Genomic DNA, 15,527 nt, shown 5'->3' with positions numbered 1-15,527 from the left:
TACCTCTGTTGTTCTAGATAATATTATTTTATTAATGGAGCCTAAATTTTTATGGAAGCCACAGCGCACTGTTGGTTCATTAATCTTACTGCCAACTAAAACTCCCAAGCCTTTTAGTTACCATGTCTCATCCATCCTATACTTGAGCTGCTGGTGTTTTGTTTTATTTTGTTTTTGGAGCTAAGTGCAGGAGTTTGCATTTACTCCAGGTAGATTTTACTCTGGTTAGATTCATTTGATCTTTCCTTAATAAGATCTTTTGGTTTAGTATGGTTTTAAAATTTCATCAAGAATTTTTTTGGCATTTATTGACAAAATGATTTTTTTATTTCTTAGTTTTAATATTCTGTTAAACATGTTGATAGATTTCCTTGTGTTTTCTTATCTTTGCATTCCTGTATGCACATGTATGTAATATGTATAATTAATTTTGGTGCTATCCTTATAGAGTTTTGATAGTAGGGTCATGCCAGCTTCATAAAATGAATTGGAAGCTTTCCATCCTTGTCTGTGTTCTGAAAGCATAGGAGTTATCTGTTTTGTATTGCCATCTTTGTCTATTGGAGAGCATAGGAATTGACCTTTTTTAAAAGTTAACACTTACCTCTAAAGTCATTTGATCTTCACACCTTTATTTTTAAAATTTAAATTCAATTAATTAACATATAGTGCATTATTAGTTTCAGAGGTAGAGTTCAGTGATTCATCAGTTGTATATAACACCCAGTGCTCATTACATCACGTGCCCTCCTTAATACCCATCACCTGGTTACCCCATCTCCCCGACTGCCCCCAACAACCTTCAGTTTGTTTCCTATGATTAAGAATCTCTTATGGTTTGTCTTAAGATGAAACAAATTTCATCTTGTTTTATTTTTCTCTCCCTTCCCCTATGATCCTCTGTTTTGTTTCTTACCTTCCACATGAGTGAGATCATATGATAATTGTCTTTCTCTGACTGACTTTATTTCATTTAGCAAAATACCCTCTAGTTCCATCCGATCTTCACACCTTTAGAAGAGATAGATATTTAACAGTATTTTATTGGTTTGTTCATATTTTCTATACTTTCCTGAGGCAGTTTTGATAAATTTATATTTTTCAGAAAATCATCTACTTTCTGTAGATTTTAAAAATATGTTGGCATATGTTGACATGATGTTCTCTTATTTTCTTTTTTTCCATATCTGTGGTCATATTCTCTTCCTTATTATTTATGTTTTTAATTTTTTTTAAAGATTTATTTGAGAGAGAGAGTGCACAAGAGGGGGTAGGGTCAGAGGGAGCAGCAGACTCCCCACTGAGCAGGGAGCCTGATGTGGGACTCGATCCTGGGACTCCAGGATCATGACCTGAGCCGAAGACAGTCGCTTAACCAACTGAGCCGCCCAGGCACCCCTATGTTTTTAATTTTTAAGATCCTTTTGGATCCTGATTCTTAACATATTGATTATTAAAACCTTTGTTGAGCATGCTAGCAGTTAGCTCACATTTATTCATATATCCACAGGGTTTAATTAATTAAATAAAATTAAACAAGTTAAGTATTTTTATATGCCAGATAGATGCTAGAGATATAAAGGGTGCTTAAAACTGTGTCCTACTGTAACAAACTTACAGTATAGCAGGGATACTTGAGACCATTTGTCAAATGGCTTGTTGAAATTCAGATAAATTATTTCTAATGTATTACTCATCAAGCAATAAAGTACTTTTGACAAAGAAACAAAAGATGTTAATATGACAGGACCTGTTCTTTGTGAACCCATGTTTGGTTTTAATGATTACCTCTTGTCCTTGTAGGTGGTCAGTTATAAATTCTACAATCCTGTCCTGGTAATTAACTTCATATAAGGGATGTGTTACTAGAATAGATCTTGCTCATTAACAAAGATTCTATTGGAAAATTTTCAAGGAATAATTTAACCATTCTAGGAATTTATACATTTTATTAGTTAGAGAAGTGCTTCTTAAATTTTGCTAAGCATACAAATCACCTGGGGTCTTCTTAAAAACATATTCTGATTCTATAGGTCTGGGGTGGGTGGTGAGATTCAATGAATTGTGCTGGGACAACTGGATATCCCTACGCAAAAAATGCAATTGGAACCCTACCTCACACCATATACAAAAGTGAATTCAAGATGAAACAGAGGCCTAAATATGGGATAAAATTATAAAACTCTTAGAAGAAAACATAGGAGTAAATCTTCATGACCTTGGATTAAGCAATTATTTCTTAGTCATGACATCAAAGCATTAGTGGAAAAAAAAGATAAATTGGACTACATCAAAATTAAAAACTTTTGTCTTTCAAAAGAAACTGTCAAGAAGGTAAAAAGGCAACCTATTGAATGGGTGAAAATATTTGCAAATAATAAATTTTCAAGAGACTTGTATCCAGAATATATAAAGAACTTTCACAGCTTGACAATAAAAAGACAAATAGCTGACTTTTTCAAAGATTTCATTTATTTATTTGAGAGAGAGAGAGAATGTGAGCATGAGCACACAAGCAGGGGGAGGGTCATAGGGGGAGAGATAATCTTAAGCAGACTCCACCCTGAGTGCAGAGTCTGACATGGGGCTTGCTCTCACAGCGCTGAGATCATGACCTGAGCTGAAATCAGGAGTTGGATGTTCAACTGACTGAGGTACCCAGGAGCCCCAATAACCAAATTTTTTAAACGGGCAAAGGATTTGTACTGCTGTTTCTCCAAATAAGTTTTATAAAAAGCCAATAAGCACATAAAAAGATGTTCAAGATCATCAGTCATTAGGGAAGTGTAAATCAAAATCACAATGAAATATTGCTCCTTCACACTAAAATGGCTGTGATTATAAAAATTGAAACCAACAAATATTGGCAAGGATGTGAAAATATTGGAACCATTATACATTGCTGTTAGGAACATAAAATGACGCAGTCACTTTAGAAAAACAGTTTAGCAGTTTCTCAAAAAGTTAAGCATGTAAATACTGTATGACCCAGAAATTCCACTTCTGCTAGCTGAGACATGGTCCTTTTCGAAGTAAATACATAATAAAAAAGACTTTGATAGCAAGAAGGAAAATCAGGAAAGTATATTATAATAATTAATATTGTGAGAAGCCAATACATAAGTTGTTTTTATAAAGCATAATAATGTTAAATATTTTAAAATTCTCTTGTCATACCCTTTTTGCTTGTCAGCTTAATAAGTGAGAGAATGTACATTTGTGTGTATACATTTGAAAGTGGAATGTGAGATTCTGTTTTTAAAACTAAGAATTAGTGAAAGTAAATTAATTAGCTTCTTCAGTTTCTCCCTCCCCCTCTCTCCTATTTTCTTTTCTTTGTTTTCATTCATTTTTTAAAGATTATTTCCATTAGTTATTTATACTTTAAAAAATTTTCCCCTTAATTTTTTAAAGATAGCTTTCTGGTAAGTAGTATCCTGGAAAAGCTATTAATTGAGGATAGAGACCTTTGGCATAGGAATGTTGTAGAGACATGAAATAGAGTATATTTATTCTAAATCTGAAAATCCCAAGTCTTCTTATTGGAATTTCTTCAGCAATCCCATATAGTTTCAGTTATCTGCTTAGTTCATTTTCTCAAGAGGTATTTTGATTTTAAGAAAGGATAATGTTTTAATCCAAAGGAATGAATCTCTAAAAGATGAATGTTAAACACCTTTTTATAATATTATAGAAGACACGTCTTACTACTTTGAGGTGACAACATATGTTTTTGAAGTAGGGAATTTTATTTTATTTTTACAAGATTTTATTTGTTTATTTGAGAAAGAGAGAGAGCACGAACAGGGCAGAGGGAGAGGAGAAGCAGACTCTCCACTGAGCAGGGAGCCCTATGTGGGACTCAATCGCAAGACCCCAGGATTGCGACCCATGCCAAAGGCAGACGCTTAACCAATGGAGCCACCCAGGTGCCCGAAGTAGGGAATTTTATACCATATAGGTTATTTCTTGGTTTATGAATGAGGGAGGTTCCAGTCCTTACCTAACTTTAAAAAATGAGTATGTTTGTAGTTGTTTGTAATTTGTTTCAGAGAGCTTTTTCTCATACATTATTCCACTTTTATTCAGAATAACTCTTTGTGAAGTAGAGTTGTTCTTTTTTTTTAAACTGAAATGTAAACATGTAAACTATATAAAATACTGTTGCATGTTTGTGTAATGAATACTTATAGAGTGAATTCCATGTAACCTACATCAAAGTTAAAAAAGAAAAAGAATATTGATATTATCCCAGAAGCCATTTGTGTCCCTTCCCAATCATACACCCACACTCTCTTTCAGAGGTAACCATCAATCTGTATTTAACGTTAGTCGCTTCCTTTGCTTTATAGTTTTACTACCTATGGATGCATCTCTGAACAATATAGTTTGATTTTGCCTGTTTTAATGCATTATGTAAATCATGCAGAACCTATTTTTTATGTGTGTTGCAGTTTTTGCTTAACATGTGTCATCATGAAATCCTAGTTCATTAATTTGCTTTTTATTGTGGGAGTGTCAGAATTTATTTATCTTCTCTATTGTCAGTGAACATTTGGACTGTTTCCAGTTGCTGATTATTATGAACAATGCCGCTATGAACTTTTTGTACATATATCCATTCTTGGTGAACATGTGTACACGTTTCTCTAGGTTGTATATACAAGAATAGAATTGTTGGGTCAGAGGGTATGCCCATCTTCTTTTATACTAGATAATGCTAAACTCTTTTCTAAAGGATTATACACCCACTAGTACTCTGTGAACATTACCATTGCTTGACATCCTTGCCAACAGTCAATGTTGTCAGATTTTAAAGTTTTGCCAGTCTATAGTGTGCAGTCATTAATATCTCATCATGGTTTTAATTTGCATTCCTGATTACAAATGATATTAAACAGGTTTTTATAAGTTATTGATCAGGTAAATTTCTTCTTTTGTGAAATGCCTGTTCAAGTCTTTTGCCCATTTTTCTATTAGATTGTCTTTTTTTTTTTAATGGTTTATAGTGTTCTGTATATTCTGTGTATTAATTCTTTGTCATTTACATGTGTTGCAGATACCATTCCCCACTCCTGGCTTGTCTTTTACTCTCTTTATGGGATTGTTTGATGAACAGACATTCTTAGTTTTAATATAGTTGAATATTTATTGATCTTTTCCTTCTCAGTCAATGCTTTTCCTATGTTGTTTAAGACATTCTTTCCTATCTGAGATCATGAAAGTAATTTCCAATGACTTTCACATTGGCCTTTAATCCACTTGTAGTTGTTTTGAGATATTGAGATATTTTTTTCTTCCTTTTATGGGTATCCAGCTATCAGATAATTTATTAAAATTCATCCTTCCCTGACTTCCCTGTAGGGGTACCTCTGTTATATATCAAATGCCCATATAAGCATGCATCTACTTTGGGGTCCTATATTATGTTTCCTTGATGTCTTTACCTTTTTTGCACACATATACCCTGACATAATTATATTTGCTCTATAATAAAAGCCTATTATCTTGCAGAGTAAGTTCTGCCACCTTATTCTTATTTTTCAAGAGTGTCTTGGCACTTCTTGGCTCTTTGCATTTAAATATAAATTTAGAACTAGCTGGTTAAGTTCCATAAAACCTGTTGGGGTTTTCTATTCAGTTTGTATTTAATCAATAAATCAATTTTTAGGGAAATGATACCTTTATAACATTGGCTGTTCTAACCCATGACTGTATTATATCCTCCCATTTATTTTGGCTCTTTTTAAAGTTTCCCAATAGAGTTTATAAATTTTTTGTACAGGTCTTATACAACATTAAGAAAATTAAGTAACAGTTCTAGACAATAGTAACAGAGAAGGCAGAAAGTTAATTTGTTAAGTGAACAATACAAACAATATGTTTCTTTAAGGATTCAGAAAAGGAACAGATATGCCTTAGTATTTCATAATAGATTACACTAAAAGAGATTTTTGGTCAACTATTAATTAAGTAGTATTATTTTGGTTCCCTCATAGATGTTATATACATGTCTGGAAATTAATTGTTGTATTTGTAATTGTTGTAGGTTAAAAAAATCAAGGTACTTGTTGCTTTATTGACTAGCGGCATAGTTCCTATTTTAGTGATTCCTTTTTCTGTTGAGGAATCTTTTGGTTTGAAGTGGCTAGCCTTAAGCAGACATTTTGGTATCACTAAAAATATCTTAAGGGAAAGGTCTGTATAGTCATTTCCAACCCAAGTATGTTATAAAAGTTTTTGAAATGTAAATGTTTGGTGTGACTTCTGAAATAATAAAATAGTTCATTAGTTGCTCCTTAGTAGTAAGTTCAGCCATTTCCATTTGGCCTATTAATTCTTTGAAAACATGAGAGGCCTTCTTTAGGCTTTGGGGAAAATTGAGCCACGTGCATGGTTTGACATTAAAATGTAATTTATTTTTTATTTTCAAAATAGAGATTGGCATATTTAAAAGAATAAGGCGGCATTCTTAGTTTCTAATAAAAATAAATCTCTGTTGGTAGTGAAGGTTGTTGTACAGATAGGTCCTAACCTTGTCACTTCTGGGGAACAGCAGTGAAATTGTTTGTTCCTGACAGCAGACAGCCCCACTGCAGAGCCCTGGTTTCATGTTACATTAAGTATTAGTGCTGTTCTTTCAGGAGCTATTATGCTGTGACATCAAAGATTTTCTGACAGGGCAGTGGTAGGTTAGCACTGAAGTTGTCTACTGAAATTTTAAAGAATGGAATTAAATATATATGATCAGACTTTAATATAAGAGATAGAGACAGAATTAGAATGGTTAAAAGAGAGTTGCAGAAATGATGAGTCTATAGGCTGGCCTCTTTGTCTCTGCTTGTTTAAGCCAAATTTTATTACCTTTTATTTCTACAGCAAGCACAAGTGGCCATTATGTTAAAGCTAGGATAGTTGATCATTTTCAGAAAGACATTATGAATAAGGAAAAATAGTCTTTGTGAAATAAAACAAATGGGTGAAAAAAATAGGCTTTTGTGAAATAAAACAGGTTTAGGCTGACCTGTAGAGTATTTGATATAAATGAACATGTGGACAGTAATTGCAATGGCCTGACTTCCTTCTTGGTGATCCACTAATTAGTTAAAAGGATCAAACTACATACTCTATTAAAGTTACAGGAGTACAATTTAGATGGCAAGAGATGAAAAGTCTTGCAACTAAAAAGGCTTAATTTTTCATAGCAGTTATATAAATATAGGTAACTTGAAATTAAGCAGATTACAATGTTGTCTTTTGAAAAGAGTAACTTTTGTTAAATGTTGAAAAATATTATTAGTCATTTTTGTTTGGATAAGGTTTCCATTTAAGAAAAATAAATTAAGTATTGTGATTTCAGCTATTTCTTAAATATTTTTTTTGTAGTGAAATCAGAGTTGCTATTACTATAACATTACTATGACATTTTTATGAAATAATCTTGGTAATGAGAAATTCCAATTAATTTTATAAGTACAATTTAATGTCTGGACATTTTAGACAATGTAACAGTTTTTTGAGATTAAGTAAATAAATCATGCTGAAATTAATATGTTCTCAGTATTGTAGTATTCTTTTTAAAAAAAGTAATAGTAAACAAAACATTTTTTTCAATTATATGCAAGATACACTATGATACATTTATTTTAAATAATATAATACTAATACTGTCAGTTGAGAAGTAACTGGAACAAAAAAGAAATTTTCTTTATAGATACCTGTTTGTTTGATCATGTTTCAAGGTAATTTCCATCTAGTTCAAAGTAATCTATAATATAGTCATGAAAACAGTTATTTTTAAAAATTGAATTTAAAGGTCTTTGCTTTGACACATATCTCACAATTTTATTCATACAGATTGAATTATACAGGGAATATTGCTACATCCTTTAAAAATCATTAAAAGTGATTACTCTAAAAAAAGGCCCAAAAAGCTCTACTGTTTTCTCATGCTATTTGTTGAAAGTGAAATACTTGAGCCTGTAGGTCTGAAATGAATTTGTTTTATTTTATTTTATTTTATTCCAGAATAGTTAGCATATAGCGGAATATTAGTTTCAGGTGTACATATAGGGATTCAACAATTGCATACATCACTCGGTGCTCATCACAAGTGCCCTTCTTAATGCCCATCACCTATTTCATCTACCTATCTCCCTACTGGTGACCATCAGTTTGTTCTTTATAGTTAAGAGTCTGTTTCTTGGTTTGCTTCTCTCTCTTTTCCTTTGCTCACTTATTTGTTTCTTAAATCCCACATACAAGTGAAATCATATGGTATTTGTCTTTCTTTGACTTATTTCACTTAGCATTATACTTGAAATGAATTTGATTATATAAAAGTACTTTTACCTTTTAAAAGTTTTTTTGTTTTTATTTTTGGTATAACAAAATGCGATGGTAGCAAAAAGAAACAAATGTTATGATATCTTCTCTAAGGACCCTAAAATCTTATATTCCAGAAGTGTTGAAGTAGATTAAATATTTTTCTTTTTAAAAAGTTATAGTTTCAGAGACTCTTGGGTGGCTCAGTAAGTTAAGTGGCTGCCTTTGGCTCAGGTCGCAATCCCAGAGTTCTGGGATCAAGCCCTGCATTGGGCTCCCTGCTCGATGGGCAGCGTGCTTCTCCCTCTCCACCGCTTGTGCTCTAGCTCTCTCTCTCTCAAATAAATAAATAAAATCTAAAAAGGAAAGTTATAGTTTTAAATTGCATCATTTGGTAGAAAAAAAAGGAATAATATTGGGATAGATGTTTATTCATTTAAAAGCATAATCTTATATAAATATTATCAGTTTTTTCAATGCTTTTACTTCTGTGAAGCATAGCATCCTAATTCAAAATGCTTTGAATTGCTATTCTACAATTAGGATGCATATTAGTTTAGTAATGTCATCAGCTGGCTAAAAGCAACATAGGTGTATCTGAAAATTTTTAGTATACTTATTAACTGAGGTACTGAAGGACTACAAAGAATTTTGGTCTTTTTCATATAACGATGTAGGACAATATGAGTACTTTAATTAATCTGAACTGTTTTGAAAAACTTGAAGTCTGGTTCACCACACCTTCTGTAAAACAATTGATCAGTACTAGTGTTCCCAAGAAAGCTGCTTATAGGTACAGTCAGCCCTTCATAAAGGGCTGCCAAATGAATGTTAAAAAAGGGGTTGTTTATTTATTTCTGAAAATTTTGTGCATTAAATTAAAAGCGACTGGGAAATACATTTTGGAGAATTTGTTGTACAATATATTACAAGAGACAGCTGCCTTTTCAATAAAAGTATTCTTCCATTAAAAAAGCCCTTAGCAATCAGACATCCCTATTCATCTGTATTGTTTTAAGTTTAAATATGTGTTACATGATTTTTCAAATCAGAAAATAATTTATTAGGTCCTGACTATGTGCCAGGACTTATGGGGATAGAAAATAATTAGTGTGCATCTCTGAGTTAAAAGATTTTAATAATTATTAGGGCAATACAAGAGAATATATAATCAATTGCTAGAATGTGTGGTAAGACCGTATCTTCAGACATGAGAAAGAATAAAATCAGCTACAGGAAATCAGGGTGGGCTTCAATAAATAAACTTTTGAGTTAAACCTTAAAACCATTACAGGACTTAGATTGGCATTGCAGAAGGGCGAACATCTCAGAGTGGGTGAGTTTTCCTTTGTCTTTGTTGTGTTTGCAAATTTATATTATTTGTGTACTTTTTCTGAGCTTATATTAATTAGTTCAATTTATTAAAGAAAACATATCTAGAAATTTTTCTGCACAGAATATCTTTTCTGTAAATATATCTAGCTTTATTTTCTGCATAGAATATCTTTTAAACTAATATAATATCTTTGCTTCTCTTTTAACGAACAACAGCAAAAATGACTTGAAAGTTGCACCAGTAAATAGGTTATGTAATTGAGGTGAATCCTCAAAATCTAGTTTCCAATTTTATTTGGTAAGTGAAAGATAAGGGATGATCTTTAAAGACTGAAAAGTGACAGAAAAGAGGGCTTGTTTTTTGATTTTTGTTTTTTAAAAAATTATCTTTGTCTTCCTACGGCAAATGTAACACATTTCATACATTGTATTAAGTCTGTTTCAAATCTGTGCATAAAAAGAATCATAATTATATTATGTAGTTCTTGGCAAATATTTTCAGTTTTTTGGACTAGAGATTATTACTATTCAGTACCCTCATTTATGTTTTTCTAGCATCAAAAATATATATCTGGTAAATTCCAAATTATCCAAAAGTTTTAACAGTTTATCTTCAAACATTTTAAAAAATAAAATTACTGAGGTGTGATTTAAGAGCTCAACATTAAACTTCAATTTATATAAAGTGTATATAACCAGTGTATATAAAGTGTATTCTGACCATTTTACTATACTACCATTTTGTTTTGTTTTGTTTAATTTTGAGGTATACTCGAACTTTCAAAAAAAAGTGCTAAGATGTATATATATTTGTTTAAAAATTAAAATGATTGAAATTAATTTCAATTTCAGATTTTTAAAAAAATTTGTTATGTTATGTTAGTCACCATACAGTACATCCTTAGTTTTTGATGTAGTGTTCCATGATTCATTTTTTGCGTATAACACCCAGTGCTCCATGCAATACCCATCACCGACCTATCCCAATCCCCACCCCCCTCCCCTCTGAAGCCCTCAGTTTGTTTCCCAGAGTTCATCGTTTCAGATTTTTTAAAAGAATTTCACAAGAGTTTGAAAATTGCAGCCAGCTTGCTATGTTAAAAAATGTCAAAAAACAAAGATCTGGGTTTGGGGTTTATTGATAGAACAAATCCCAACTTAAAATGCAGAAAATAACTTGATAATGTCCTTCAACCTGTATGATCTTTACATGCAAGTCTACATTGCACTTATTTGTTTCTTCTTTCATTCACTTAATGAATTTATTGAGCATACACACTGTGTATGTGTAGGCACCAAGGTTATAAAGATGAAAAATAAATGGCTACTACCCTGGGTAAACTCATAACTGGGAGGTGGCAGAGGAATCATTGAAAATGAAGGAAGGCAGAGAGAAGAGATACATTGGAAGAGTAAAGGTGAGCTGTGTAAAAGACGTCAAAAATGTTTTCAGATTCTGTACTGTGATGACTTTTAATGGAGTAATGGATAGTTGTCTGTGTGAGGACGTAAGAGGGCATATTAATATTGACTTGAGTGAAGGGTCCACAGCTACTATTTTTTATGCACACAATTTGAATTTTTTGTTATTCACTTCCCTGCCTTAAGGTCAGGTCAATATGTCATTATTTTCTCATTTTTAAAATTGATGTTGAATTTATATAACACAACTTATCCATTTTAAAGTGAACAGTTAAGTGGCATTGGGTATGTTTATAGTGTTTTGCTACTTCCACATATGTCTAATTCCAAAACTTTTTCGTCACCCCAGAATGAAACCCCATGCCTATTAAACAGTTATTCCCAATTTCTCTTTCTTCCCAGCACCTGGCAACCACCAATCTTCTTTAAGTCTCTATGGATTTACCTTTTCTTGTTATTTCATATAAATGGAACTACACAGTATGCAACCTTTTGTGACTAGCTTTTTTTTTTCACTTACCATAATGTTTTCTAAGTTCATCTATGTCGTAACATCAGTACTTGATTCCTTTTTATGACTGAATAATATTTCATCATGTATATACCACAATTTGTTTATGCACTTACCCATTGATGGACATTTCTTGTTTCCACCTTTGGCTATTTTGAATAGCGCTGCTATGAGCATATGTGTACAAATATTTGAGTACCTGTTTTCAATTCTTTTGGATATATACCTAGGAATGAAATTGCTGGGTCATATGGTAATTCGATGTTTAATGTTTTTAGAAACTGCTGTACTGTTTTCCACAGTAGCTGTATTATTATATCCCCACCAACAATGTATGAAGGTTCCAATTTCTCTATATCCTTGCCAGCACTTGTTATTTTCTATTGTTTTTATTATGGCCATTATACTGGGTATGTCAGATACTGTTGTGTTGCCTATTTCTTGAAGTCAGAACTAAGGATTTCTGAAGATTTTAGGGAAGTGATGGAATTGTTTGAGCTCCCAATTGGTTGAGATACAATAAGCTTGACTGACTCAATCTATTTCTTCATTCTATCAGGAATTATCCTAAAATTCCCAGAGGTATCTTTAGGCTGATAAAACTTCAATATGACATAATGTTCATTTTCAGAATCTGTTTTCATCAGGGCAGGATCCTAACTCCTGCAGGACAAGTGAGAGTTAAATATTTTAAAGGCTGGTGACCATATTTTTGGATTCTCACAGGGCTTACTTTGACGATGACCCTAAGGAGATGTTGCTCATATTTCAGAAGGCTCTTGAAGTTTTCTGATGTAGCACTTAGAAAGCTATTGGTAAACTAAAGAGCTTGTGCCTTAAGTCGGAATTTCTAAACTTTTTGGTCTCAGGACCTCTTTGCACTTTAAAAATTACTTAGGACCCCAAGACCTTTTGTTTATATGGGCTATTTCAATTAATTTTTACTGCATTGGATTTTTTTTTGATTATTTTGTTTGCTTTAAAATTATTTTTGTCCACCAAGAAGAGAGTAGATTACCATGAATATTATTTCAATGGGTTTTTCTTAAAAAGATAAGAATTTTTGCATCTATATTCATGAGGCATATTGGTCTGAAACTTTCTCATTTTGGTACTTTTTTGTTTTGTCTGGCTTTAGTATTAGGTAATACTAGCTTTATAAAATTAATTGGATAGTATTCGTTCCTCTTCTATTTTCTGGAAGATATTGTGTAGAATTGGTATTAATTCTTCTTTAAATATTTGTTAGATATTTGGGCCTGGAGATTTCTTTTTGGGAGTACTTGTGAATTCAATTTCCTTGATAGTTATAAGGCTATTCAAAGTATTTATTTCATATTGGGTGAAGTGTAGTAGTTTGTGTTTTTCAAGGAAGTCCATTTTATCTAAGTTGTCAAGTTTGTGTGTAACGTTATTAATAGTATTCACTTATAATTCTTTTTAAGTCTGCAGGTGTGTAGTGATACCTTATTTCATTCCTGATATTGGTAATTTGTGTCTTTTCTGTTTCTTTGTCAGTCTTGATAGAGGTTTGTTAATTACATTAATCATTTCAAACAGCCAATTCTCTGTTTTATTGATTTTCCCCCTAGTATTCCTGTTTTTAATTTCATTGGTTTCTATTCTTTATTGTTTCCTTTCTCTCTTCCTTTGGGTTTATTTTGCTCTTTTCTTATAGGTTCTTGAAGTAGGAGTTTAGATTATTATTTTTTTAAAAAGATTTATTTATTTATTTGAGAGAGTGAGTGAGAGAGAGAGACAGAGACAGAGCATGAGCGGGGGAGGGGTAAGGGCAAAGGGAGAGGGAGAAAGAGAATTCTCAAGCAGACTCCCCACTGAGCAAGGAGCCCCACTCGGGGCTCTATCCCAGGATCCTGAGATCATGATCTGAGCTAAAATCCAGAGTCAGTCACGTAACTGACGGAACCACCCAGGTGCCCTAGGAGTTTAGATTATTGATTTAACTTTTTTTTCTTTTGTATGCATTTAGTGCTAGAAATTTCTCTGTGAACACTGCATTATCCCTGTCCCCCAAATTTGATATGTTTTAATTTTTGTTTTGTTTAATGTATTTTTAAATTTCTGTTGATATTTCCTTTTTGATCTATGGATTATTTAGAAGTGTGTTGCTTAGTATCCAAGCATTTGGAGATTGTCCTGTTATCTTTCTGTTGTTGATTTCTAGTTTGATTCCACTGTGGTGAGAGGATACATTCTGTACAATTTCAGTTCTTTTAAATTTGTTAAGGTATATTATATGGCCCAGTTGATGGTCTGTCTTGGTATATGTTCTATAGGCACCTGAAAAGAATGTGTATTCTGCCATTGGGTGGAGTGTCCTATAAATGCAGTTAGATTTTGTTGCTCTTGTTGTTTGAGTTTTTCCTCTATCCTTGGTGTTTTTCTGTCAATTTCTATCAATTGCTGACTACTAGTGTAGATTTTTACCAGTTTGAGTCAAATATGGACCCTTATCTCCTTTTATTTTCAATTATTCTTCCCCTTTTATAATTGTCTCAAATATTTATTCTACATACATTTAAAGCCATCAGGCAGTGTGTTTCAGCCATCAAACATAATTTAGAAAACTTGAGATGAAAAGGAGAGTGTATTGTATTTGCCCATGTTACCATATTTTGCTTACCTTGTTCTTTCTTCCTTCTTGATGTTTCAACAGTCTTTCTTTTGTTTTTCCTCTCTGTTTAGAGAACTTTTAGTCATTCTCTTGGGGTGGGTGGATTCTGCTTGTGATATGCTTTCTTAGCTTTCTTTCATTTGAGAATGTTTAGGTTTCCCCTTCCTGAAGGATATTTTCACTGCGTATAGGATTTTGGTTCTATAATTCCTTTCTTTCAGCACTTGAAAAATATTGTGCCACTTTCTTCTGGCTTCTGTGTTTCTGATGAGAAATCCAATGTCATTTGAATTGTTTTTCTTCCATAGGTAAGGTGTCATTTTTCTCTGAATGCTTTCAATTTTTTTTCATTGTTTTTAGCTTTTGGAAGTTTAATTATGGTGTGTCTCCATATGGATTTTTTTGGGGGGGCTTATGCTATTTGAGGTTCACAAAGCTTGAGCCTGTGGGTTTATATCTCTAGGTAGGATTTGGATGTTTTAGAAGAAAGGGATAAAGAAAGGGGGGTAATCAGAAGGGGGAATGAAGCATGAGAGATTATGGACTCTGAGAAACAAACTGAGGGCTTCAGAGGGGAGGAGGGTGGGGGAATGGGATAGGCTGGTGATGGATAGTAAGGAGGGCACGTATTGCATGGTGCACTGGGTGTTATACGCAACTAATGAATCATTGAACTTTACATCAAAAACCAGGGATGTACTGTATGGTGACTAACATAATGTAATAAAAAATATTATTATAATAAAAAAAATAAATCATTATTTCTTTGAGTAATTTTAACCCCACTTTTCTTTCTCCTCTCTCACAGGACTCTGATGACATGAATATTAGATCTTTTGTTACAGTCTCAAAGGTTCTTGACAATCTGTTCATTTATTTAGTCTATTTTCTCTGTTATTTAGATTTGATAATTTCTATTGTTCTATCTTCCAGTCTCTTCTGTCTCTATGATTCAGTCTCTTCCATTCTGCAATATTGTAGTTTTCAGTTCTAAATTTTCCACTTGATTCTTTCTTTTTTTCTATTTACTTATTGAGAATTTCTATTTTTTTTTTAACTGTTTCCAGTGTGTTCACAGTTGCTCATTTAAGTGCTGTTAATTTATTATGGCTGCTTCAAAATGTCAGATAATTCTAACATCTTGATGTTGGCATTTATTGATTGGTCTTTTTCATTTAGATCTTTTTCATTTAATTTGAAATCTTCCTGGCATGATAGTGATTTTTTTGCTTGAAACCTGTTTTATCTTTTCTTTTTTAAAAAAAGATTTTATTTATTTATTTATTTATTTATTTATAG

General features: G+C 32.4%; 1 protein-coding gene across 6 annotated transcripts in view; it reads left to right on the top strand.

Annotated features, from left to right (window-relative positions):
* Positions 1 to 15,527, top strand: part of SOX6 (SRY-box transcription factor 6) — a 578,685-nt gene that overhangs the window by 18,179 nt on the left and 544,979 nt on the right. The gene's annotated exons all lie outside the window — the stretch shown is intronic.

This window comes from Ursus maritimus, unplaced genomic scaffold, assembly GCF_017311325.1.
Source record: "Ursus maritimus isolate PB19 unplaced genomic scaffold, ASM1731132v1 scaffold_23, whole genome shotgun sequence".
NCBI classification, from domain to species: Eukaryota; Metazoa; Chordata; class Mammalia; order Carnivora; family Ursidae; genus Ursus; species Ursus maritimus.
Note: the sequence above shows the minus strand (reverse complement) of the source record. Positions and strands in the feature narration are given on the sequence as shown.